The sequence below is a fragment of the Tachyglossus aculeatus genome, chromosome 4 (assembly GCF_015852505.1).
Source record: "Tachyglossus aculeatus isolate mTacAcu1 chromosome 4, mTacAcu1.pri, whole genome shotgun sequence".
NCBI lineage: Eukaryota > Metazoa > Chordata > Mammalia > Monotremata > Tachyglossidae > Tachyglossus > Tachyglossus aculeatus.
In genome coordinates, this window is record NC_052069.1 from 24277258 (window position 1) to 24301944 (window position 24687).

General features: G+C 37.9%; 1 protein-coding gene across 1 annotated transcript in view; it reads right to left on the minus strand.

Moving 5' to 3' along the window:
- NEGR1 (neuronal growth regulator 1) overlaps positions 1–24687 on the minus strand; it is a 1261670-nt gene that overhangs the window by 1150027 nt on the left and 86956 nt on the right. The window lies entirely within an intron of this gene.

A 24687-nucleotide genomic window follows, 5' to 3' on the forward strand; every position in this document is an offset into this window, starting at 1 on the left:
TGCAGAAATAATAATAATAATAATAATAATAATAATAATAATAATAATAGCATTTATTAAGCACTTACTACATGCAAAGCACTGTTCTAAGAACTGGGGAGGTTACAAGGTGATCAGGTTGTCCCACGGGGGGCTCACAATCTTAATCCCCATTTTACAGATGAGGTAACTGAGGCCCAGAGAAGTTAAGTGACTTGCCCAAATTCACACAGCTGACAATTGGAGGAGCTGGGATTCAAACTCAAGAACTCTGACTCCAAAGCCCGTACTCTTTCCACTGAGTCTGTGAGCCCACTGTTGGGTAGGGACCGTTGCCAACTTGTACTACCCAACTATATGTTGCCAACTTGTACTACCCAAGTGCTTAGTACAGGGCTCTGCACACAGTAAGCGCTCAATAAATACGATTGAATGAATGAATGAATGAGCCACACTGCTTCCCCATCTGATTTGATGCAGATCATCAAATCTCAACGCTGAACACAATACCGATTAAAGATCTACCACCCTCCTCCCATCCTCCAACCTATTCCCTGAACAGAATTCCCGAGAAGAGGGGGCAACTGTGTGGGGAAGAATTAGATGTGCTTGATGTTTCACAATGTTCAGGAGATCCCAAAAGAGGTGTGTTCTTAAATCTGTTGAGCGCCATCCCAAATAACAGCATGGCCTAAGAGAAATAACAATAATGGCATTTGTTAAGCTCTTACTATGTGCAAAACACTGCTCTAAATGCTGGGGAGGATACATGAGCCCGCTGTTGGGTAGGGACCATCTCTATGTGTTGCTAACTTGTACTTCCCAAGTGCTTAGTACAGTGCTCTGCACACAGTAAGTGTTCAATAAATACGATTGAATGAATAAATGAATGAATGAATACAAGATGATTAGGTTGTCCCACGGGGGGCTCACAGTCTTAATCCCCATTTTACAGATGAGCAAATTGAGGCACAGAGAAGTTAAGTGACTTGTCCAAAGTCACACAGCTGACAATTGGTGGAGCCGGGATTGGAACCCATGACCTCTCACTCCAAAGCCCGGGCTCTTTCCATTGAGCCATGCTGGACTTCGGAGTCAGAGGACCCAGGTTCTAACCATGGCTCTGCCAATAGTCTGCTGTGTGATTCTGGACAAGTCACTTTACTTCTCTGTGTTTTGGGTATCTCACCTATAAACTGGGGATTAATACTGTAAACCCATGTGGAATATGACTTGTATCCAACCTGATTATATTGTATCTACCTATCACCTAGTACGGTGCCTGGAACATAGTAAGCACTTATTATTATCAGGTTATTTCTGATTCAAAACAATTCATGTTGTTTCTTAAGCAACTCTATGGATTTATTTTCTCCAGAATATATTGCCTTCTGCCATAATCTGTAACCTTTCTAATGGGTCTTCCCTTATTGTTGTTATGGTCTCTATCCATCTAGCTGTTTATCTGCTTCTTTCACATTTTCCCTGGACTTTTCCTAACATTAGTGTCTTCTCCTGATTGTGTGTCCAAAATATGCTAATCTAAGTCAAGTCATTTGGCCTTCTAAAGACCACTTAGGTTTAATTTACTCCAAAATCTATTTGTTTTTTGGGCAGTCCATGGAATTCACAACAGCCTTCTCTAACATCACAGTTCAAAAGAATCGATGCTCTTTCTATCCTGTTTTTTCACTGCCCCAAGTTTCAGATCCATACATTGTCACTGGAAACACCGTAGAATTGACAATTTGTATTTTTGTGGCAACTGTTGGATCAGCATATTTCGTGACTTCTTCTAGGCTCTTCATGGTAAAAACTTAAACATCATTAAAATAATAAGGCTACAAAAATCAATGTGCTTCAACATAGATTGTAAGTTTAATGATGCCAGGGACCAGGGCATGTATCAAAAGTGTGATACAGTACCTTGAACCTCAAACTCCTGGATAACTAATTCGATTCAATCGTATTTATTGAGCACTTACTGTGTGCAGAGGACTGTGCTAAGTGCTTGGAAAGTAATACATAGTCATATTTGTTAAGCACTTACTGTGTGCCAGGCACTTTACTTTCCAAGCACTTAGTACAGTCCTCTGCATACAGTAAGTGCTCAATAAATACAACTGAATGAATGAATGGGATGGATACAGGCAAACCAGATTGGGCATAGTCCCTGTCCCTCATGGGGCTCACAGTCTAAAACTACTTTCTGTTTCCGGTGAAAAGGGCTTTTGATTTTTTTTTTTTTTTGATCTTAACCTTTCTTTGATGATATCAGGAAATACTGTGTAGCATTGCCTTCACTTCCAATTTCACCAAATTTTTGCATTTTATGTGAATATATGTGTTGAGAGACAAATTATAAAACTGTACTAATTCTCTACATCAAATAACATCATTAATGCAAGAAACAGTTTGGTCTAGTGGAAAGAGAACAGCCTGGGAGTCAGAGAACCTGAATTATAATTCTGGTTCCTGTACTTGCCTGCTGTGAGACCTTGGGCAAGTTATTTAATTTCCCTGTGTCTCAGTTCCCTCATCTGCAGAACAGCGACTCCATAGCAGTTCTCCCTCCTACTTAGAAGTGAGCGCCTTGTGGGGCATAATTACCTTTAATATACCCTGATGCTTCAACTAGTGCTTGGCACAAAGTAAGCACTTGAATGTGACAATTATTGCCATGGGATGAAGAGTGACACACCAATACACATTTGGAGTTTGCGCTGAATAATCTTACTCTCAGTTAAGTATTTCCAAAGAGAAGCTCACTACCAAGCTGCGGGTTACACCACAAATTCCATGAAACCTGTGAGTTTTGAATCAGAATGATTCTAATACATTGATTAAAATGACAACTTTTCTTATTACTCTATTCGTTTTACTTGTACATATTTATTACTCTATATGTTTTATTAATGATGTGCTTATAGCTGTAATTCTATTTATTCTGATGGTACTGACACCTTTCTACTTGTTTTGTTTTGTTGTCTGTCTCCCCCTTCTAGACTGTGGCCTGCTGTTGGGTAGGGACCGTCTCTATATGTTGCCGACTTGTACTTCCCAAGCGCTCAGTACAGTGCTCTGCACACAGTAAGCGCTCAATAAAGAAGCAGCGTGGCTCAGTGGAAAGAGCTCATGGGTTCAAATCCTGGCTCCGCCAATTGTCAGCTGTGTGACTTTGGGCAAGTCACTTAACTTCTCTGGGCCTCAGTTCCCTCATCTGGAAAATGGGGATTAATATGAACACCCCATGGGACAACCTGATCACCTTGTAACCCCCCCAGTGCTTAGAACAGTGCTTGGCACATAGTAAGCGCTTAATAAAAGCCATCATTATTATTATTATTAATAAATATGATTGAAGGAATAATAACAGACCGCAGAGCCTGAGAGTGAGCACATGTAAGGTCGACTCAAGACAGAAGTGGATCCATCCTGCCCCGTTGGGCATCACCCTGGTGGAACATAGGAAAGCAACCTTAGACCCGACATCACTGCCAGAAAATCTCACGAAGGCTGTGGTGGCTTCTGCTGTAGTGATTACTGTGGCTATGGACTGATCCGCAAGGAGCCTGAAATTCTGCTCCTATTGGCCTTTCTATTTATCAATCAGTAGTATTTATTTTGTCCTAGTGTTTCAATTCATCTCCCCCTATGTGTAGATTGTAAGCTTCCTGTGGGCAGGTTTTATATCTAACTATCATATTATACTTTCCCAATGATCAGTACAGTGCTCTGCACATAGTAAGCACTAAAACTCCATTGATTGATTGAGACAACAATGCAAACTACTGGAGTATAACTGGAGTGGTGAAGCAACTCTGAAGGTTATATAAATGTTAAATACAACCTGAGCTAATATTGACCATTTAAAACGGTAGACTATTGCTAATCATAAGACCATGAACTCACAGCAAGGCAATTCTGCTGCTCGCTCTGCAACTGTTTCAAATACTTTGACTCACTGATTAGAAATGGGGATTATTTTTTGATTAAGATTAATTCATCTTCCTCAGGCATATGACATATGTTTCCAGAGATGCCCTTGCTCAGAATTTACAGAAAGATGCATTGAGGAATCTTAACACTTTCCTTGCAACTGATCAGAAACCGTAGAGGAAGAAATCTTGTATTCTAAAAATGGGTTGCAACTCTAGAAAACTACCTTCATGGATGTAGAATTTTTTTTTTTCAGAAAGGAAAGAAAAGAATTACAAAGTGATGCTTTGAAGATATATTTAGTACAGTTTAAGAAATGATTGGCGTTGGTAACTAAGATAAAGCATCTGACCTCAATATCAGGGATGCAGACTTAAATCATCCATAATCATGTTTTCTATGGATATTTTCTAGTCATTGTTCATATTCAATCATACTAGAGGAAAATATTACTTTTTGAGGATAAGATGGATGCAAAGGTTAGAGTTAATTCTACAATTAATTTCAAGAATGTTTTGGCACACCATTACTCTACTTTTCTTCCTCCAACTTCAGATGAGAAATCTAAACATAGGGAACTCTTTTAAGTCCCTAGAAGTTTCACAGGTGTTTTCTTCCTTAAATATGGTAGGCAAGGTAGGAAATACCTGCAGCACTTAGCAAGGAGATAATACATATATAGCAATGAAATATGGTCAATTGTGATCTGTAGGACATTTTTTATTTTGAATTAAAAAACCCCTTCCCCATTAGATTATGTACATCTCAGGGAACTTATTGAAATTGATTTCCCCAAATCTTTTCAACAAAAATGTGATTGCTCCCAGCACTCTGCCTTGGAATATATGATTCCTAAGTATGGGGCCTCTAATAGGTCAGCAATAGACGGTCAGTCATTTAGGAGAAGGAGCAAGGGGAGGTAAACCTTTCCATCTTGTATTTTCTGCTTTAAGCCGCTTTTAGTCTAGATCAAGTGGAAAATCTCTGTCTGGCAAATAGACCTCTCTAGAGGCTACTACTTAATTCAGCTTAATTCCTTAAAAAAGCAATATGGTCTGATGGAAAGAGCACAGGTTTAGGAGCAGAAGAACTGGGTTCTAATAATAACGATGGCATTTATTAAGCACTTACTATGTGCAAAGCACTGTTCTAATCACTTATAGATAAGGTAACTGAGGCACAGAGAAGTTAAGTGACTTGCCCAATGTCACACAGCTAACAAGTGGCAGAGCCATAATTAAAACCCAGGTCTTGGTGGAAAACTGTTCTCCATGTTTATAGAGTAACATGGCCAGCTGGAAAGAGCAGGGTTTAGGACTCAGGCATATCCAACAGTAAGAAGATAAGTATTAATTTATTTTTTATGATTGTAAGGGGATCTTGCATGCCATTTCTCTAGCCATTTAACTTTGGGTTATCTGCACAAGTCTTCTAGACGACCAAAATCAGAGCCATTAGGAAATGTGAGTGAATTAATTGCTTAATAATTTTGGCAATGCAATGATAAGAAAAAAATAATCAATTGAAAAGACAGATATTCATGATGGTAAAATGTGTTCTGATTTCTGCCAATCATATTATTACATTTGCACTTATGTTTGTAGTACTTCAATGTAAAGCATCCACAATTTAGATAAACTTAGAACATTTTATTCAAAATAAAAGCTCAGAAAATATGAGAAATATAATCATACTTTTTTCTCATCCTCATTCAATCGGGACTGAAAACTTTTCTCTCAGTCTTTCATATTTTCAAATTTTAAGACTGGAGTGAGTACAAGCAGCTTGCATAGAAAAGTGCTCCTTTCCCACAAGGATCTACTTCACATAATCTTTATTTTTCACAATCTGACTTCCAATCACTCTGTCCCAAGCGTGGCTTGTGTTGAATGTAACCCTTTAAAGAAGGTGAAACTTTCAGAGAAAGGGCAAAAATTCAAGTGAGCCAACACAAACTGCAGAACAGAAAACAAGAGTCTCACTCATAGTTAAAATGTATGGACAAATTACCAGTTGCTTAAACTTACAATCCAGTGGAGAGTCACGATGCATGGCATCATTTTAATGTTTTCATGTACTGAAAAAGAGTAATCTACCAAGGTGGGGGGTTCGATCAAAGTTGCTCCTAACTACAATGTCTGCTGTCTGGATTTTGGTAATTAGTATTTTCTCTAGTGGGAAGAGAAATGGTGGAGGCGAAGCAAAAAAATCAGTCAGCTGTCTCATTCGGTAGGAGTTCAGGAATAAAAAAAAATAAGCATTTGATAAGGAACATGTTTTACCTCATCCATAGAATGGTAATAAGGTACCTGGACTCCCTCCTATTCATTCATTCAATATTTATTGAGTGCTTACTGTGTGCAAAGCACTATACTAAGTGCTTGGGAAAGTATAGTATAATAGACACATTCCCGCCCACAGCAAACAAAGTCCAGAGGGGGAGACAGACAATATAAATAAATAGATTACAGATATAGACATATTGTGCTGTGGGTATGGGAGGGAGGATGAATGGAGCAAGTAAGAGCAGTGCAAAATGGAGTGGGAGAAGAAGAGAGGAGGACTTAGTCAGGGAAGGCTTCTTGGAGGAGAAGTGCCTTCAAAAAGGTTTTCAAGTAGGGGAGAGCAATTATCTGATTTGAGAAGGGAGAAACACAGATCGGGAGCCTCATATTGGACAGGCATTTATTCCAGCCAGATTATCTTGTATTTTCCCTAATGCTTCCTGAAGCACTTTACATTGACATTATTATCTGGAAACACGACTAAGAGGTTTTTGGGGTGTCTGTGCAATGGGTAATCAAATCAAATCCAATCTGGTGATTGGGATCATATTTCTCTGACAATGTTAAGTTATTCCCTGAACAGCTTTTGATTGTTCCTAAATTCTAGATAAGGGTATGATTTTTGTGAGAGGATTGCATTGTCTCAGTGGGAAAGTGCGGATATTCACTTTCAAATAGGTAGCTGAACAATACATTGCATTAAATTAAAATCCAACCTAGTCTCACAAAGAACGTTGTTGAATGCTCTAAGATGCAAGGCACCTTGGTTTAAGGAACCAACCTCTCAACCCAGAGCTCTTTTAACTATGGCCCAATAGAGATTTCTGGTGTCTTTATCAACTACCTGATTTTGCTTGCTTTGCCCCTCACCCTATCTGATGTGTTTGTGCTGTTGCAATAATTGAGAGTGCAACGAAATAATACAAAGAGGAAACTGCCTTCCAAGAAAAGATACATTTAAAAAAATGTAAAGAAACATATTCCCTTCTGATCATCATGACACTGAAGTGAGTGCGTTTGGGGAAAACAGACATGCAATTTTCACAAACAATATAGTAGTTTGTGGTCAAGCCTTAACCCTGCTCATGTATATAAGTGCTTAGCAAATACCATCATTATTATAATTATTAGTACTAATGTCACTGAATATGTATACTGATTAGCTCCTGTATACGCATTACTGTCACTGAATACGTATACTTTTTAGTTGTGCTGAGTTTCACCCAGGAAATCGGTGACTGGCAAGGCCATGATCCTCCTTAACAGCACTCTTAGCAACAACCCATCACCTCTAGTAGTCCTGGGGCCCCAAATTATCAGCAGATCCTAACAGCAATAAATTGCTAGCTGTAGCCCTCAGCCTTAAGGCCCAAATTATCAGCAAACTCTAACAGCACTGAATTGCTGGTCACAGCCCAAAGCTTCGAAACCCAATGCCTACTCTTGATGAAGACTTCTTTGGCCACAGAGTGTTGGCTGGATGACCCAAAGCCAATAATGAAGGAGGTTGGTGTATAATGAGAGGCTAATGAAGAAAACAACAAACAGCGGCACGTGATGTGCCAATCCAGCGCACAAATAGGACTTGAGGGACTTGGTGCTGCCTCATCCAGGGAAGCGGGGCCAGCTGGAAATAAAAGGATGGGCTCATCCTCAGGTCTTTGGCTACCAAACAGTTGCAACAAACTGAGTAAAAGGCTGGCCTAACCTGACTCATTACTTGGAATATTTTCCAACAGTTTTTATTAAGCATTTACTGTGAACCAAGCATTGCCCGAAAAACTGGGAATGGATACACTAATCAAAAACCTTAGAGACAGTTATATTTAATCCAAAGTGGAGTAGTGCTCATTAAGAATTTGAACAGCACACAATCTCTCAAGAGCCAATGCTCAACTAGCGAGAAGAAAGGAAAATTGGGAAAAATCCATGCTGTTTCAATAGTGAAGCAGATGTGGTAATAGAACTATGAAAATAAGCTTTGGTTTAAAAGCCTAGCATCATAAAAACTGTAATTTATTCTACTTCTTCATTCTATTACGCTTGGCTTTCATGGAAATATATATTTGAGGGGAAATTCAGTGTATTACTTAGGCAAAACTAATGCTCTCAACCCAGAGTTCTTTTAACTATGGCCCAATAGAGATTTCCGGTGCCTTTATCAACTACCTGATTTTGTATGCTTTGCCCCGACCCTATCTGATGTGTTTGTGCTGTTGCAATAATAGAGAGTGCAATGAAATAAGACAAAGAGGAAACTGCCTTCCAAGAAGAAACATTGAAGAATACCTAAAACTAGCACAGCCTCTGAAAATGCATGCATATTTGTAGGCCTTTGGCCCTCACCTGGTTGTGAATTTGGGGTTAATCATAACAGAAAGATTACTTGCTTTTAGCCCATTAGTATAAGGATCAGAAATATAAGATGGATGTGGCTAGAAGAGTATAGGAGGTAACTGAAAATATACAATTCAGTCTGATAAACAAAGTTATGCCCAGGATGGAAAATAAAGTCATTTTTAAGGTGACATAGCAGTAGGATTTCTAGACCTTCATTTTGGCATTCCTAGGAATCTGTAGACTTTTGAAAAATGTATGACATTGAGATGGGGGGGGGGGGACAAGCACAAACAGATCACCACTATTCCTGAGTTTCCAATACCATTTGCCCATGTTTGTAATAACAATGATGGCATTTATTAAGTGCTTACTATGTGCAAAGCACTGTTCTATAAAGGCTTTTCTGTGGTTACAGAAAAATTGAGTATTTGGGCAGGATGAATAGACTTGTCCACAGCACTAGAATCAACCAAATCATTAGTATTTATTGAGCACTTTGTGTGCGGAACACTGTACTAAGCATTTGGGAGACAGACACAATAGAGTTGGTAGATACACTCCCACATGGAATTTGTGGTCTAAAGGGGGAGATACATTAAATTACAGATGTGTAAAAAGTACTGAGGGGCTGAGGATGGGGTGAATATCAAGCGATAGAACCTTCTCAAGCCTGATGGCATCAAAATTCAAAGAAAGATCACTGTGCCAAAGAACAGTGCTAAGATTACAGGATTTATTCACTAGAATCAACCAAATCATTAGTATTTATTGAGTACTTTGTGTGTGGAACACTGTACTAAGCATTTGGGAGAAAGACACAATTGAGTTGGTAGACACATTCCTACAAGGAATTTATGGTCTAAAGGGGGAGATATATTAAATTACAGATGTATAAAGAAGTACTGAGGGTCTGAGGATGGGGTGAATATCAAGCGATAGACCCTTCTCAAGCCTGATGGCATCAAAATTGAAAGAAAGATCACTGTGCCAAAGAACAGTGCTAAGATTATAAGATTTATTATGACAGGAAACTGTGCAGGCCAAAACTACCAATTGGTTCAGGAAGAGGCTGCATACATTAATAGATGAGCATTCCATAGTAGGATCCCTAAGGGATGAGTTAGAAGTAGTTCCCTGAGTGGATGGCGGGAGGTCGAGAAGGTTATTCTTCACACTGCCTCTTCAAACAACCTTTATTGTCAGACAGAAAAATGCCCTGATCCATTTTTGATCTGATCTAGTATGACACTGCTCTGTTCTTTAGTTTCTGCAGCCAGATACTTGTGTTCTCAGCCTTGTGGAATGGAAATAATAAAGTAGGATAACTGCTCTATGAGAAGGAAAAAAGTAAGATTTGGATCAATCAGAATCTTTGCTAGTCTAATGATTTTCAAAAGTAATTACGAAGTCATTTTTCCCAGCACATAATAGAATCTTCTGTCCATAGTAGGTACGTAATACATATTATTACTACTAATTTGCAAACTGAGGACCGGGAAATATCTGAATGATATTGGAAACCAGTGAATTGAAAAGGGAGAGGAGGGAAGACATGAATACTTTACTGCTTTTAGCTATAATAGTGACAATCAGGCTAATTTTGAGAGTTCTCCACTTTCCCTACTAAACTGTTTACCATGCAAAATTGGGTGATTAACAGTGTGCTGAATTTATATATGGGCAAGGAGATGGGGAGCATGGGTTGAGAGATTAAGAATAAATTTGCTTTTTGTCTCAATCCATCATGAAATACATGGTTGCTCTCAAGCTAAATTTTCAGATCTCATCAAGGTACCCATATATCCTCATATTTACAGGATGTTTTCAAAAAGTTTAAGTGCTAAAAAATCGCTAGCAATTAAAGCCATCACTACAAAATTGAAGTTTCAATCTCATAAATATAATCTGTAGAAAAAAATGCATTCTGAACACAGAAATGAATGGGTTTTTTTTTTACCTTTTCAATTCTCATACTTAATAAGTGTTATAATGTGCATTGTGGGATTCATGAATTTATGGTTTGCTCTGATCACATTTTCAAATCACATTCTTTGGAGATGTTCTACACTTGAACGTAATGAAGCCATATAAAATTGTCAGAATAAGAATGATTGGAAAGAATCTGAAAAATTTTGCCTACCAAATATTTATCTGCATGGATATTCAATGACATGGCTCTTATTTGTATTCTCAATCTGCTAGAAGATATTTTAGCAATTGAAAATACTTTCACTTGAAATGCGTATTCATTCCTACAACTGCAACATTTATCAGTTAAGTAAAATATACTATTACCCCTTTGTAAGGCCTAAATGCATGAATTTTGCATGTCATTGAAAGTTGTGAATTATAATGATCTTTTTGAGCACTCTGAAACCAAGAGAGAATTATAGTCAATGAAGAATACACTTACATTGTACCAGTTTACCATATAAAGAGAAATCACTGAATCAGAAGTGGGATTAAGAGATTTAAATGTCAATCATAATCCAAGGTATGATTGAAAATCAAAAGCTTTAGAATAAATAAAAAGATTTTCAACTGAAAATGTGAATTCTTCAAAAGCCTCCGGAAGCCCCCCTATTGCAGCTGGAAAAAATGTCTTACCTATTAATTTCAGTTATTTTCATTATTTGAAAGGAACACAGAAAAAAACAAGAAGACTTCACAGCACCTTGGACTCAATGTATTTTAAATGTAACAGTTTTACATACTTCAAAGTAGCCCTTAGTTTCCATAACTTCTGTTAAACAAATAGGTTTAAGTAGCTACCTATAAATCTGTTCTGAATTTTCCTTAGCATGCTTCCAAGTAATATTGCACATTTTGAAAAATAAGATACTTACTCTACAACCAAAATAAGCTAGAAAACTCCCCATTCTTGTGGAGTTTACAGTCTAATAACACGTGGCAGAAAACATCAATGCCTTTCAAGTGATTTTTTTTCTTAAATCAATCAGTGGAAAAAAGAGAGTCACGCTCCCGCTAAAGACGTGAAGTAGAACATAAATCATTTTTTTCTGAAACATAGTTTAACTACCTCATGCTGTGTAACTTTTTCTACCTGATGACAAAACACAAAACTTGGAAAGAATTTTACCATCCAAATATGAATTTCAAGTTGTCTGCCAAGGTAAAAACAACACAGCTACGCACTCCTATCTCTCTTTATACAGCATATCTGGGTTGGATTCAAACAGACGATCATACGTGAGGGTATTTCAAATGAAAGGGCTTAAATATTACAACTGAGAAAATCCTAAGGCCAAACTCGATCTTACCTGTGTTTGTGAAGTGGCCTAGAATCCAAGAAAATATAAAACTTTTAGTTGTGCCAGCAACCTTGAGCAAAATAGGAAAGAAATTTAAAATTCAATGTGCTCTTGTGTACTTTCAACTGAAAACAAGTCCACAAGAGAGGAAGATTACTTCCTTTTAGAAAAGGAAGACTCAGGAAGAAATAATGATTCTGGTGAGGGACCTAACAGGTGAAACTCATCACACAGGTGAGACTAGTCTCACAAAAATCACCATCCCTAATTGATCCACTGAATGGAATTGAGAAGATCCTTCTGCTAAGAATTAATCAGCACCTTTGATAGTTTTAAAAATTAGTATTGCCAATTTTCCATGTACTTTCCATTAATAGTACTCACTGAACATATACTATGTACAAACCACTGTACTAAGTACTTAACAAGTTCGACCCATGAAGGAAAGGGACTGTTTCTAATCTGGCTGTTGTTCTTTTCTGCCCCACCATTTAGCACAGTGTTTCATGTTTAGTACATACTTAAGCACTTTACTATTCACCCTAACCACATGATAACTATGTAAATAACATTATATTCTATTATTTCCCCTAACCCTCATCTACTTTAATGTCTGTCTTCCCCTGTAAAATTGTAAGCTCCTTGTGGATAGGGATTGTGTCTACCAATTCTGTTGTATTTTCATAAGTGCTTAGTATAGTGCTCTGCATATAGTAAGTAAATGTCACTGATTGATTGATAACAAATGTCATTATCTTTATTATTGTCCTCATTATTATTATGATTTTTATTTCCACAAGCCATTCAAAAATGTTATGGTTGTTCATAACAAAAGTATAGTTAATAATTCATTCATTCATTCAGTTGTATTTATTGAGCGCTTACTGTGTGCACAGCGCTGTATTAAGCGCTTGGACAGTACAATTCAGCAACAGAGACAATCTCTACCCAACAACGGGCTCACGGTCTAGAAGCTAAGTTAATAAGTACAATTTCATCAAAATTGGGAACTCCCATCTTAAATGGTATTGCAAATAACCATTATATAGAATATTCATGGGTAACTGAATCTAGATAAGGAGAGAGTTTTCAGCCAATAGATATCATTTAAAATGTTTAAAGACCATATTTGAATATATTAGTTATTTGGTATATACTACTGATGATAATGATGATGTTGATGATGATATTGATGATTTTGGCTGTAATTCAGATATCTCAGATCCAAAAGAAAAAAACAGAAAACATACATGCTGGATATTTTGGGAGGAATATAAGGGTAAGACTGGAGATACAATTTTAGTTGTGCATTTTAATTTTATGTTAATAAGTGAGTGAGTGTTTATGTGTTTTGGAAAACTAAATGTAGGGTAAAAAATGAAGAAACTCTTCAGAGACATAGGAAAAAGACCAGATGTGGCAAGAATTTCACTAGCTGAATAAATCCCATCCTAGATTTTTGAGAAGAGAGAGACTTATTACACAGCATGTTTAGATGGAACCTAGGGAAACTTTAATTTTCCAGTTTGCAAAATTGTCAAGCAGGAGATTCTGCTTTCTTTTCATTTTGAAGTGGCCACAGCTGCTGTAGTAGAACTACTACTTAGTCCAAAGCAGAATTCTCACTTAGTCTTATGCATTTTTATTAATCATAAATAGAAAGAAATACATAAATTCTAGTGTTGGAAAAGTTTGTTGTTTTAGCTAGAACCAAGCAAATGAGAAGAAAAGCATTCCCTTAGCTCACTATTTTCTGTGATCATCAAAGTAAAAAGAATGAGCATCCATCAGTGAGACAAATAGTGAAAAGTCAAGGTTTAACTGAAGTTGCTTGCCAACCTACCCGTTGTAAAAGAGTTGGATTCTAGTAAACTGTAAAGATTGTACATTTGTCTTCCAGATTCCAGATTTATTAACAAGAGAGGGCACAGAAACGGATGGAAATCAGTAATAGACCAGAGGAAATTGAATAGATGCTTTTTTTGCTCTTTCCAGAAACCAGAGTGGTCTGCACAAAATTTGGAGAGAAAAATTAGGAGGATGTTGAATGGTACCGCTCCAACACCCGGACAGATGTCAAGGAGAGTGATGATCATGAAGTTCCTCCCAGCATTCTTTAAGAATACTGTTAGAGCTAGAGTATTAGGCTGAATGGATCACTGGTTTGCCCCAGAATCAAATCACGTGTCTTCTGCTTTTAAATTTCAAACCAGAAGCAGCATTTCAAAGCCGCTCAATGTCTCAGGTAGAGTATAGAATTCCTCCTTATTGTACTGTGGCTGTATTTAATTGGGTACTTTCATAATGGGTGCATGCCATTTTTCAATTTACAGGAAGACCAGATTTTGGATGGTGAATCATTAAGAGCATCGTTTAATAGTTCAAAGAGAATAGTACACATGCAACAACAATGAAAAAAAAAAATCCATCTTTCTCCAAGGATTGTAAGTGACCAAATTTGTTGGTATTTGGGCTTTTTCTTAGAGCTAAATGGAGATGTTAGGATTCCGGTAAATCCTTGGACTTTATATAGAGGAGTACTTACAGCATCAACAACAAAAAAATCAAAGTGTTGGCGTTGGAGTGGATCTCCACAGAATACTGATGATTATTTTGTCTCACAGTGATAGTAAGAACAACAGGCATTGAGAAAGACCTTGAAACTCAAGTAGCTCAGAGACAAATGTACTATCCTAAAATAGTACAGTAGTTTAGAAAAAAGTGTCAGCCCCAGCTGTCAAATCACTAAATTCCTGATGCCTTGGTATTCTTAGTAATAGATTTTAGCTGGAATATGAAGATAGGTTTGACAGTCAGATGACAGATATAAGTAGGGGCTGACTTGGGCAGAACTTGAGAGGTCAAAAGAAATATGTTCAAAGAAAATGCATATACTTTTACTTATGAATAAAATGCCTGTCCATTTGATTTTTGGCGATTATTTTTAGTCCATTTTTCATAAACTAATCACTTGTAAGAGGATGACTGATTGTATCTGGCAAATACAGTGGTATAATATCAAATAGAGAAGTAGTGTGGCTTAGTGGAAAGAGCACGGGCTTCAGAGTCAAAGGTCGTGGGTTCTAATTCTGGCTCCACCACTTGTGAGCTGTGTGACTTTGGGCAAGTCACTAAACTTCTCTGGGCCTCAGTTATCTCATCTGTAAAATGGGGATGAAGACTGTGAGCCCCACATGGGACAATCTGATCACCTTGTATCTACCTCAGCACTTAGAACAGTGCCTGACACATAATAAGCACTTAACAAATACCAACATTATCATCACTACTATTATTATTAAATGTTTTTCATTCATCTTATCGACAGGGCTTTTTTCAAAAAATCTGATAAAGTAAATTGAAATAAAAACGTGTTGCACACAGCTAGGCATTTTATGACAAACAAGCAGTAATCAGAGCAACTTTCGGTACACTTTTTCTATCTTGTCTGAATTTGATAATGATAATAATAATGGTATTTGTTAAGCACTTACTATGTGCCAAGCACTGTTCTAAGTGCTAGAATAATAATCATGATGGCATTTGTTAAGCGCTTACTATGTGCCAAGCACTGTTCTAAGCACTGGGGTAGAAACAAGGTAAACAGGTTGTCCCACATGGGGCTCCCATTCTTAATCCCCATTTTACAGATGCGGTAACTGAGGCACAGAGAAGTTAAGTGACTTGCCCAAAATCACACAGCTGATAAGTGGTGGAGCTGGGAATAGAAGCCATGACCTCTGACTCCCAAGCCTGTGCACTTTCTCCAAAGCCACACTGCTTCTCAGCAACAAATGTTCAGACACATCTGTTTTTCACGAAAACACAGTGGAGGCCTTCTGGGTGTGCATTATAGGTAAATGTTCACAGAACACAAACTGGTAACTAGTCTTATGTTAAACATATTTTGTCAAAATCCAAGCTGTGGCTGTTTCCCTGCTAGAATGTAAGTTCCCTGAGGAGAGGGTTCATGTTTACTAACTTTATTGTATTTTTCCAAGCATATAGTTTCGCTCCGTACAAAGTAAGCAAAAATAGTGCTGATTGATTGAGCCTTAGCTGAGTGCTTCTCCTTCCCTCTTGTAGGAAGAGGGAGGAGCAGAGAAAGTCAGAAAGAAAAGCACGGGCTTAAAACGTTCCAGCATTCTAAGACATTTATTCCACAGGTACCAGAAATGTTACTGGGCTGAAATGGGTACGTAAATCACCTAAATATGGGATGCCTAGCACTTACAATAAACAGGAAGCTGGAGTCATGTAAGGTAGGAATATCAGTTTAACCAGCACGATTGGAATTCTGGAATGTCGTACTGTATCAATCAATCTATTAATCACATTAATTGAATGCTTTCTGTGTGCATAGCACTGTACTAAGAGCTCAGGAGAGTATAATACAACATCATCATCATCATAAATCATATTTATTGAGCGCTTACTGTGTGCAGAGCACTGTACTAAGCACTTGGGAAGTACAAGTTGGCAACATATAGAGACAGTCCCTACCCAGCAGTGGGCTCACAGTCTAAAAGGGGGAGACAGACACAGTAGACAGACATAGTAGACACAGTAGACACACAGTAGACAGTAGACACGATGGGTGTAGTAAATGAGCCTGGGAGTCAGAAGGTCATGGGTTCTAATCTTGACCCCACCATTGTCTGATGTGTGACCTTGAGTAGGTCATTTCACTTCTCTGGGCTTCAGTAGCCTCATCTGTAAAATGGGGATTGAGAACATGAGCCCCACTTAGGACAGGGACTGTGTCTAACCTGGTTGCTTGTAACCGGCCCGGCGCTTAGTACAGTGCCTGGCCTAGAGTAAGTGCTAAACAAATACCCCAATTATTCTTATTCTTATTAACAAGCTCAGAGTCTAGAGGGACTGTGAAATATCAGTATATCAGTATATTTTTCTAAAATTTCCTGGAACATCTACAAAAATCTGGAACAGTCCAGCCCAGTTAACTCAAGTCACGTAGTCATTATTTTTAATATACAATGGTTGGGCTCAAAATGAGTTGTGGTTCTGTTCAGGTCTATGTGGCAGTTAATTTTCCACCTTTTTGATGTCTTCTGTAACCCTGAAATGTCAACTTCCTGTGGGCTGAAGTTTAATTTTCTTTGAGAACTAGCCCTTCAGCTTCCTGTATTTTGCAATATACTTTTCTCTTACAACTACCTATTTTCAGTAACCACATGATAATGATTTTCTTACCCTTTAACCATGAGCCTTGATTATTTATTTATTGAGTGCCATACTAAACCTAATGAAAGCAATCAATTACTGTGTTACTCAGAAAGATGGTATGTTTCCTTACATTTGACTTGAGGACAGTGAGTGGCTTCTCCATTGTTCAGTAGTTTTAACTGACCCTGTCTTCTGGGCAGTAATAGAATTCAATTATCTTGGAATAGCATTTTGTGTAATTCATCTAGACCTGTATCATTAGTGTAATTCAGTATTATGCCTTATTCATGTTTGTACACATAAAACTTTTCAAGACGAAGTTTTTCTGCATTCCTTTGATCATCAGAATCAGCATTAATCAGATCAATCATTAAACACTTCCTCTGTGCAGAACACTGTACTAAGCACTTGGAAGGGCACAATAGAATTAGGAAACATGATCCCCCCAGGCAAGAAGCTTACATTGTATCAGGGGAGGCAGAAGCTACAATAAATTACAAATTGGGTGAAGCAATGGATTTGCAAGATAAGCATACAAATGCTACTTCGACAATTTAGAGAATGCAAGGTGTTCTGGCATCATTGAAGTGTCAGGAGTGAGGGAATAGGGTAAAAAAGTGCTATTAATCATGGAGGGCTTCCTACATGTTTTGTTTTGTTGTCTGTCTCCCCCTTCTAGACTGTGAGCCCGTCATTGGGTAGGGACCATCTCTATATGTTGCCGACTTGTACTTCCCAAGCACCTAGCACAGTGCTCTGCACACAGTAAGCGCTCAATAAATACGACTGAATGAAGGAATGAATGGAGGTAATGTGATTTCAGAAAAGCTTTGAAGATGAGAACAGCCATCTGCCAGATGTGAAGGGGGAGAAAATTCCAGAGGATATGAAGAAGATGCTGACGGCAAGAGAGGTGAGAATAAAGCACAGCGAGTAGATTCAATCAATCATATCTTTTTGACTGAGTGCTTACTATGTGAAGAGCATTGAGATAACCTCTTGAGAGAGTACAACAGAGTTAACAAAAACATTCCCTGCCCATATACCTCTCCTCCTCCCCATCCCCCCCACCCGCCCTACATCCTTTCCCTCCCGACAGTACTTGTATATATTTGCACAGATTTATTACTCTATTTATTTTACTTGTACATATTCACTATTCTATTTATTTTGTTCATGATGTGCATATAGCTACAATTCTATTTGTTCTGATGATTTTGACACCTGTCTACTTGTTTTGGTTTGTTGTCCGTCTCCCCCTTCTAGACTGTGAGCCCGTTGTTGGGAAGGGACCATCTCTATGTGTTGCCCACTTGTACTTCCCAAGTGCTTAGTACAGTGTTCTGCACACAGAATGTGCTCAATAAATATGATTGAATGAATAATATGTTTACAGTCTAGAGGTGAGCAAAGAGTTTGTGTTGGTTTATAGTAGGGATTTAGGAGAAGTGAATATAAGTAGGGGAAAGCAAGTAGATTGAGTACCTGGAAGCCAGTTGTCAGAAGTTTCTACTTGATGTAGCAAAGTGTGGGAAACTGAGTTTGGAGGTATGGTCAGGGATTATGTCTGCCAACTCCATTGTACTGTGCTTTCCCAGGTGCTTAGTTTGATGCTCTGCACATAGTAAGTGCTCAGTAAATACCAGCGACTGATTAATTGATTGATGCACAAAGCTATGCTTTAGAGAACTGATCTAGACAGCAAAGTGAAGTAGAGTCTGAAGACGGCAGAGACTAGAAGGTATATTTGTGAGGAGGCTAATACAGTAATAATTAATAATAATAATGGGGTTTGTTAGCTGCTTACTATGTGCCAACCACTGGTCAAGTCAGGATATGCCAAGTGCTTTGACCAGTGTGGTGGGAGTTTGGATGGAGATGAACTGTTCTGACTGTTCTTTCATCATAACATTTTTAGAATCTGCCCTTTCTCAAGCTGTTCTGAAGAAAGAACAGTCAGAATTTGTTGAGTGATTGAGTTGGGGAATAGAAAGAAAGAGAGGAGTCAAGAAAAGTGCCAGGTTTGGGGGTTTGAGGGACAGGGAGGATTCTGTTTGTTGTTATCATTATTGATAATAATAAGAATAATTCTGGTATTTCTGAAGCACTTACTGTGTGCCAGGCACTGTTGTAAGCACTGGAGTGGATACAAGCAAATCAGGTTGGACACAGTCCCTGTCCCAGGTGGGGCTCACAGTCTTAACTCCCTTTTTACAGATGAGGGAACCGAGGCACAGAGAAGTGAAGTGACTTGGCCAAGGTCACACAGCAGACAAGTGGTGAAGCCAGCCAACCTTCTGACTCCTAATACTGTAATGGACAAACAAAACCATTCTAGGATAAAGAGTACCTGTATGGTCTGAGGAACAGCCAACATATTCAGTATTATTTATCAAGTTCAGGACAGACAAAACGCCTAATAAAACTCAATGAGAATAAAAAGCAATAGGTCTATAGTAAAGGTCCCACATTTATTTGCAGGAACTGTCAGCATACACATTTTTAAATTGTTCTTAAAACTTTGGATTAAAAAAAATGTATTTTACCAAAATAGGTGAGGTGTCCTGTCATGCCTTTTTCTTGGTTCACAAATTTCATTTCAAATAAAAAGGAATTCCAACTATGTAATGGGCCATAAATACAGGAAGTCATTTCCTCTATGGTATGTATTTCCTTATATTGTATTTACGGTATTGGATAAAAACTAAATCAATAGTATTTAGTTTCTTGGCTAGATTTTAAATTATTCAGCTAGATTGGTATTTCTACTACATTAAAAAGTCCTTGAAGGCATGGATGGTGTCTCCTTTGTTGTGCTCTCCCAAGCATATAGTACAGTGCTCTGCACACGGTATGTGTTCAAAAACTAGCAATAATTGATTGATTTAGACCCTACTGTTCACAGAGCACAGTACAAAGCACTTGGAAAGAATGATATCAGGTTAGAAAGCATCAAGGAGTTTATAATACAGCGGACAGAGAAGGACTCAAAATAAATTACAGCTAGAAGATAACAAAGTCATGATTGTTAAATTGTGCCTGAATGAAATTCTGAAAAGGTAGGCCTCATTACGGTATCATTGTGTAAATATTTGAATACAATGAAGGTTAATAAAAAGAAAATTCCTGCAAGATAGGAAAAACTCCTTATCTATCAGGGTGAGAAAACCTAGGAAAGCCTACCAAGCTTGGCTCAGTGGAAAAATCCTGTGCTTGGGAGTCAGAGGTCATGGGTTCTAATCCTGGCTCCACCACTTGTCAGCTGTGTGACTTTGGGCAAGTCACTTCACTTCTCTGGGCCTCAGTGACCTCATCTGAAAATGGGGATTAAGACTGTGAGCCCCATGTGTTACAACCTGATCACCTTGTATCCACCCCAGCGCTTAGAACAGTGCTTGGCACATAGTAAGTGCTTAACAAATACCATTATTATTATTATTATTATCATTATTATTATTATTATTACCAAGAGAAGTTGTGGAGTATTCTACTAATGCCTGTTTACTTGTTTTGATGCACATATATTTATAATCCTATTTATTTATATTAATGCTATTGATGTCTGTTTACTTGTTTTAATGTCTGTCTTCACCATTCTGGACTATAAGCCTGTTGAGGGCAGAGAATGTCTCCATTACTGAATTGAATTTTCCAAGCATTTAGTACGGTGCTCTGCACTCAGTAAGCACTAAATAAATACGAATGAATGAATGAATTCTATCCATCCTAGAGAATTTAGATATTCACCTACTTAGCAACCAGTAACATCTCAAAGCCTTTCCTTCCAGATCAATGATTCTGTATTTCTGTGTCCATTTTTATAAAGTCTATTTGGAAACACTAAAAAAAATTATCTTTTCTGTAATGGGGGTAACAATATAGAGTCACATCAGTATTGTTTTCTTTTAAAAATGGTAATTTTCATAATAATAATAATAATAATAATAATAATGGTATTTATTAAGCACTTACTATGTGCAAAGCAGTGTTCTAAGTGCTGGGGAGGTTACAAGGTGATCAGGTTGTCCCACGGTGGGCTCATAGTTTTAATCCCCATTTTACAGATGAGGTAACTGAGGCACAGAGAAGTAAAATGACTTTTCCAAAGTCACACAGCTGACAGTTGGTGGAGCCGGGATTTGAACCCATGACCTCTGACTCCAAAGCCCGGGCTCTTTCCATTGAGCCATGCTGCTCCTCCTAATTTAATGTCTATGATCTTTAAAATGATTGCCTGATAAGGAATTTCTTCTGCTAAGAATATTTTAATTCTGGTACTTCACTACCCTGAATTTCTATGCAAGACATAGGATGTTAAGTTAGTTATGAATTTTCATTTCACAGGTAAAGTTAATAATGCTTGAGAGCTATCCATTTGCTTGCTAATATGCTTCACTTGGAAAAAACTGAGAACCAAAAATGTATACATTCTTTTATTTGCGGGATCTAAAGGACTTTTTGTGGTGTATTGTCACTAAAGGAAAAATAAAATAAATAAGCACATTTATTTCAACATTACGTATAAAAAAGCTTTGCTATAAATACTGGTTTCTTCCTTTCTTCCTACCCCAGAGTTCTGAATAGTAGTTGATATGAATATCTTCTTCCTCCATGTGATTAATCCATACCTAACACCCCTACAACTAGATTCTAACATTTATGCATTTATATATTACAACAGAGCACCAGTGCTGGTATTTCAAGATTCAACTCTCTTCAGCTTGTAACTTTAATTAGCATTTCCATTCTGGGATTTACCTGTGACTGTCATGGGTGAAAAATACTAGCTAATGAATTATTCCCTGTAAATTAACTAATTTTGGGAGTTCCTTAACTGTCTAGTTTTAACACATACTTTGTTAATTAACACTTTCACCTACAATAGTCACAAGAAAATCACAGATATACTGTTTATACTTGCTTGAAATTGATTTTCCCTATTTTCATGTTAATGCCTGACCTTGAGTTTTACTTTAGTTGAGGTTGTTTTAATGGTGATAGCTCATAAATTAGATTCTTAATAAGATATGGTATCTTAACGGTCTAATTCTGGAACCAGTTAAAAGGACACATTTGTGTCACTCTTAAAACAGTCGAGTATTTCTTATTATTAGTCTACAGCACTTCGTGTAGTTTCTAATGAATGCTATTTTCTAGAAGCAAATTTAATTAAACTTGCAATAAACCTTTAGCAACTTGTTTTAGCATCATTTACTTAACCGAAAAGCAAGTTTTTCCTTTTTCTCTTTTCACCTAAATCAAGCAGCGTGGCTCAGTGGAAAGAACCCGGGCTTGGGAGTCAGAGGTCATGGGTTCTAATCCCGGCTCTGCCACATGTCTGCTGTGTGACCTTGGGCAAGTCACTTAACACCTCTGAGCCTCAGTTCCCTCATCTGTAAAATGGGGATTAAGACCGTGAGCCCCATGTGGGATAACCTGATCACCTTGTAGCCCCCCCAGAGCTTAGAACAGTGCTTTGCACGTAGTAAGTGCTTAACAAATGCCATTATTATTATTATTATTATTATTATTATCTGCACACTGTTTCAAGGCAAGAATAGGTTTGGTCTTATTTCTGTATGAATAGACCACAATTGCAAAACAGCCATACTAAGAATACCCAGGCAATGCAGTACACTATTACCTCATTCCAACTAAAGATGCAAAACACACAACATGACACAAACTGTCTGAACTATCTAAATTTAAACTGTAAACAACTGGAAAGGGGAATTATTGAAAAATACCCCCAAACCCTAAATGAATGGCTCATTCATTCATTCAATCATATTTATTGAGCGCTTACTGTGTGCAGAGCACTGTACTAAGCACTTGCACTGTACTAAGCGTTTAGTCTTACCCATCAAGGTGAACCAGATCAAAATGATTTTATGTCATACTGGGAAGCCAATAAAATGAATCTCTGCAGCCAGCAGGGACAACATATTTTAATGAGCCATGAGACATCCACTATTTGGTACTTTTCTGTATTCTCTAGCTGTGCCTTGAACCGTCTCAGATTCCACAGGTTTTCTATATCCCGAAACTATATGTTTTGTTTTGTTGTCCGTTTCCCCCTGCTAGACTGTGAGCCCGTTGTTGGGTAGGGACCCTCTCTATATGTTGCCGACTTGTACTTCCCAAGCGCTTAGTACAGTGCTCTGCACACAGTAAGCGCTCAATAAATATGATTGAATGAATGAATATACCTTCCTCAGGTGGAGCTGGTATCTATTTTTGATGATTCTGAATGTTCCAGATTTACAGCTGAATCTCAGTTTCCACACATGAAGAATCAAAACTTGTCCCAATCAGGAGAGAATTCCCATGTATGACAGCATGAATCATCTTTTGCTTCATGTTCAAATATATATCCTATATTCTAATTTACGCCAAAGTTCCTGACTGCGTAACAATCTAATCAGAAGATACATTTAAGGAAAAATATTTGTATGTACTTTTCTCATGGACATTCATTAGATGGAATGGGTGGTTTTCTGCAGTAAGGGGCGGTGCAAGACAATTAGTCCAAATTACGCAGTTTCCTACTCAATCAGAAGATAAATATGTGTGTGTGTGTGTGTGTGTGTGTGTGTGTATTTGCATGCATACGTGGGCTTGTGTGTGTGTGTGTATGTATGTGCATATGTAGGTCTCCATTTTAATTTTCAAGCTACTAAGAACGAAGTAACTAAGAAATCTCCTAATTGCTCTTCTGACTATATTTGATGTGCTATTTAATCTTTAGAACGATAAGACTTTCTAATCTCAAGGTATCTATAAAAGATGAAGTACTCATTAAAGGGGTGCAAAGCTCCTTGTGAATTCCGTCTACAGAGGAACCACCCAAAAGAGAAGATTTAGAAAGACATTCATATGTGATTTACAAACCTCATATATGTGCAATGTAGAGGAAAATCAAGGACCGTCTGGCATACCTTTCTAGATTGTTTTCATGAACAGGAACACATTCTTATATTTTTTGACAAATTTATTGGAGTCAATGATTAATGATGCTAGTAGCAGAAGGGTTTGTGTTCATTCGGTCATTCATTCAATCATATTTATTGAGCGCTTACTGTGTGCAGAGCACTGTACTAAGCATTGGGAAGTACAAGTTGGCAACATAAAGGGGAGAAAGAGAGGAGGAGAAAAGTGGGAGGAACACCACAAACACACACACACACACACACACACACGGATTAATTGAGAAGCATTATAGTCTAGGGGAAAGATCATGGGCTTGGGAGTCAGAGGATCTGACGTTGAATACTAGATCCACCACTGGTCTGCTGTGTAAACATGCACAATTTGCTTAACTTCCCTCCACCTCAGTTACCACATCTGTAATATGGGAATCAAGATTGTGAGCACTATGTGGAACAGGGACTGTGTCCAACCTGATGATCTTTAGCAGTGCTTGGTGTAGTGTCTGGCACATAGCAAGTGCTTAACAAATACCATTTAATTTTCTTCCTCCCTTCAAGGCCCTACTGAGAGCTCACCTCCTCCAGGAGGCCTTCCCAGACTGAGCCCCCTCCTTCCTCTCCACCTCGACCCCTCTCCATCTTCCCCGTCTTACCTCCTTCCCTTCCCCACAGCACCTGTATATATGTATATATGTTTGTACATATTTATTACTCTATTTATTTTATTTTTTTATTTATTTATTTATTTATTTATTT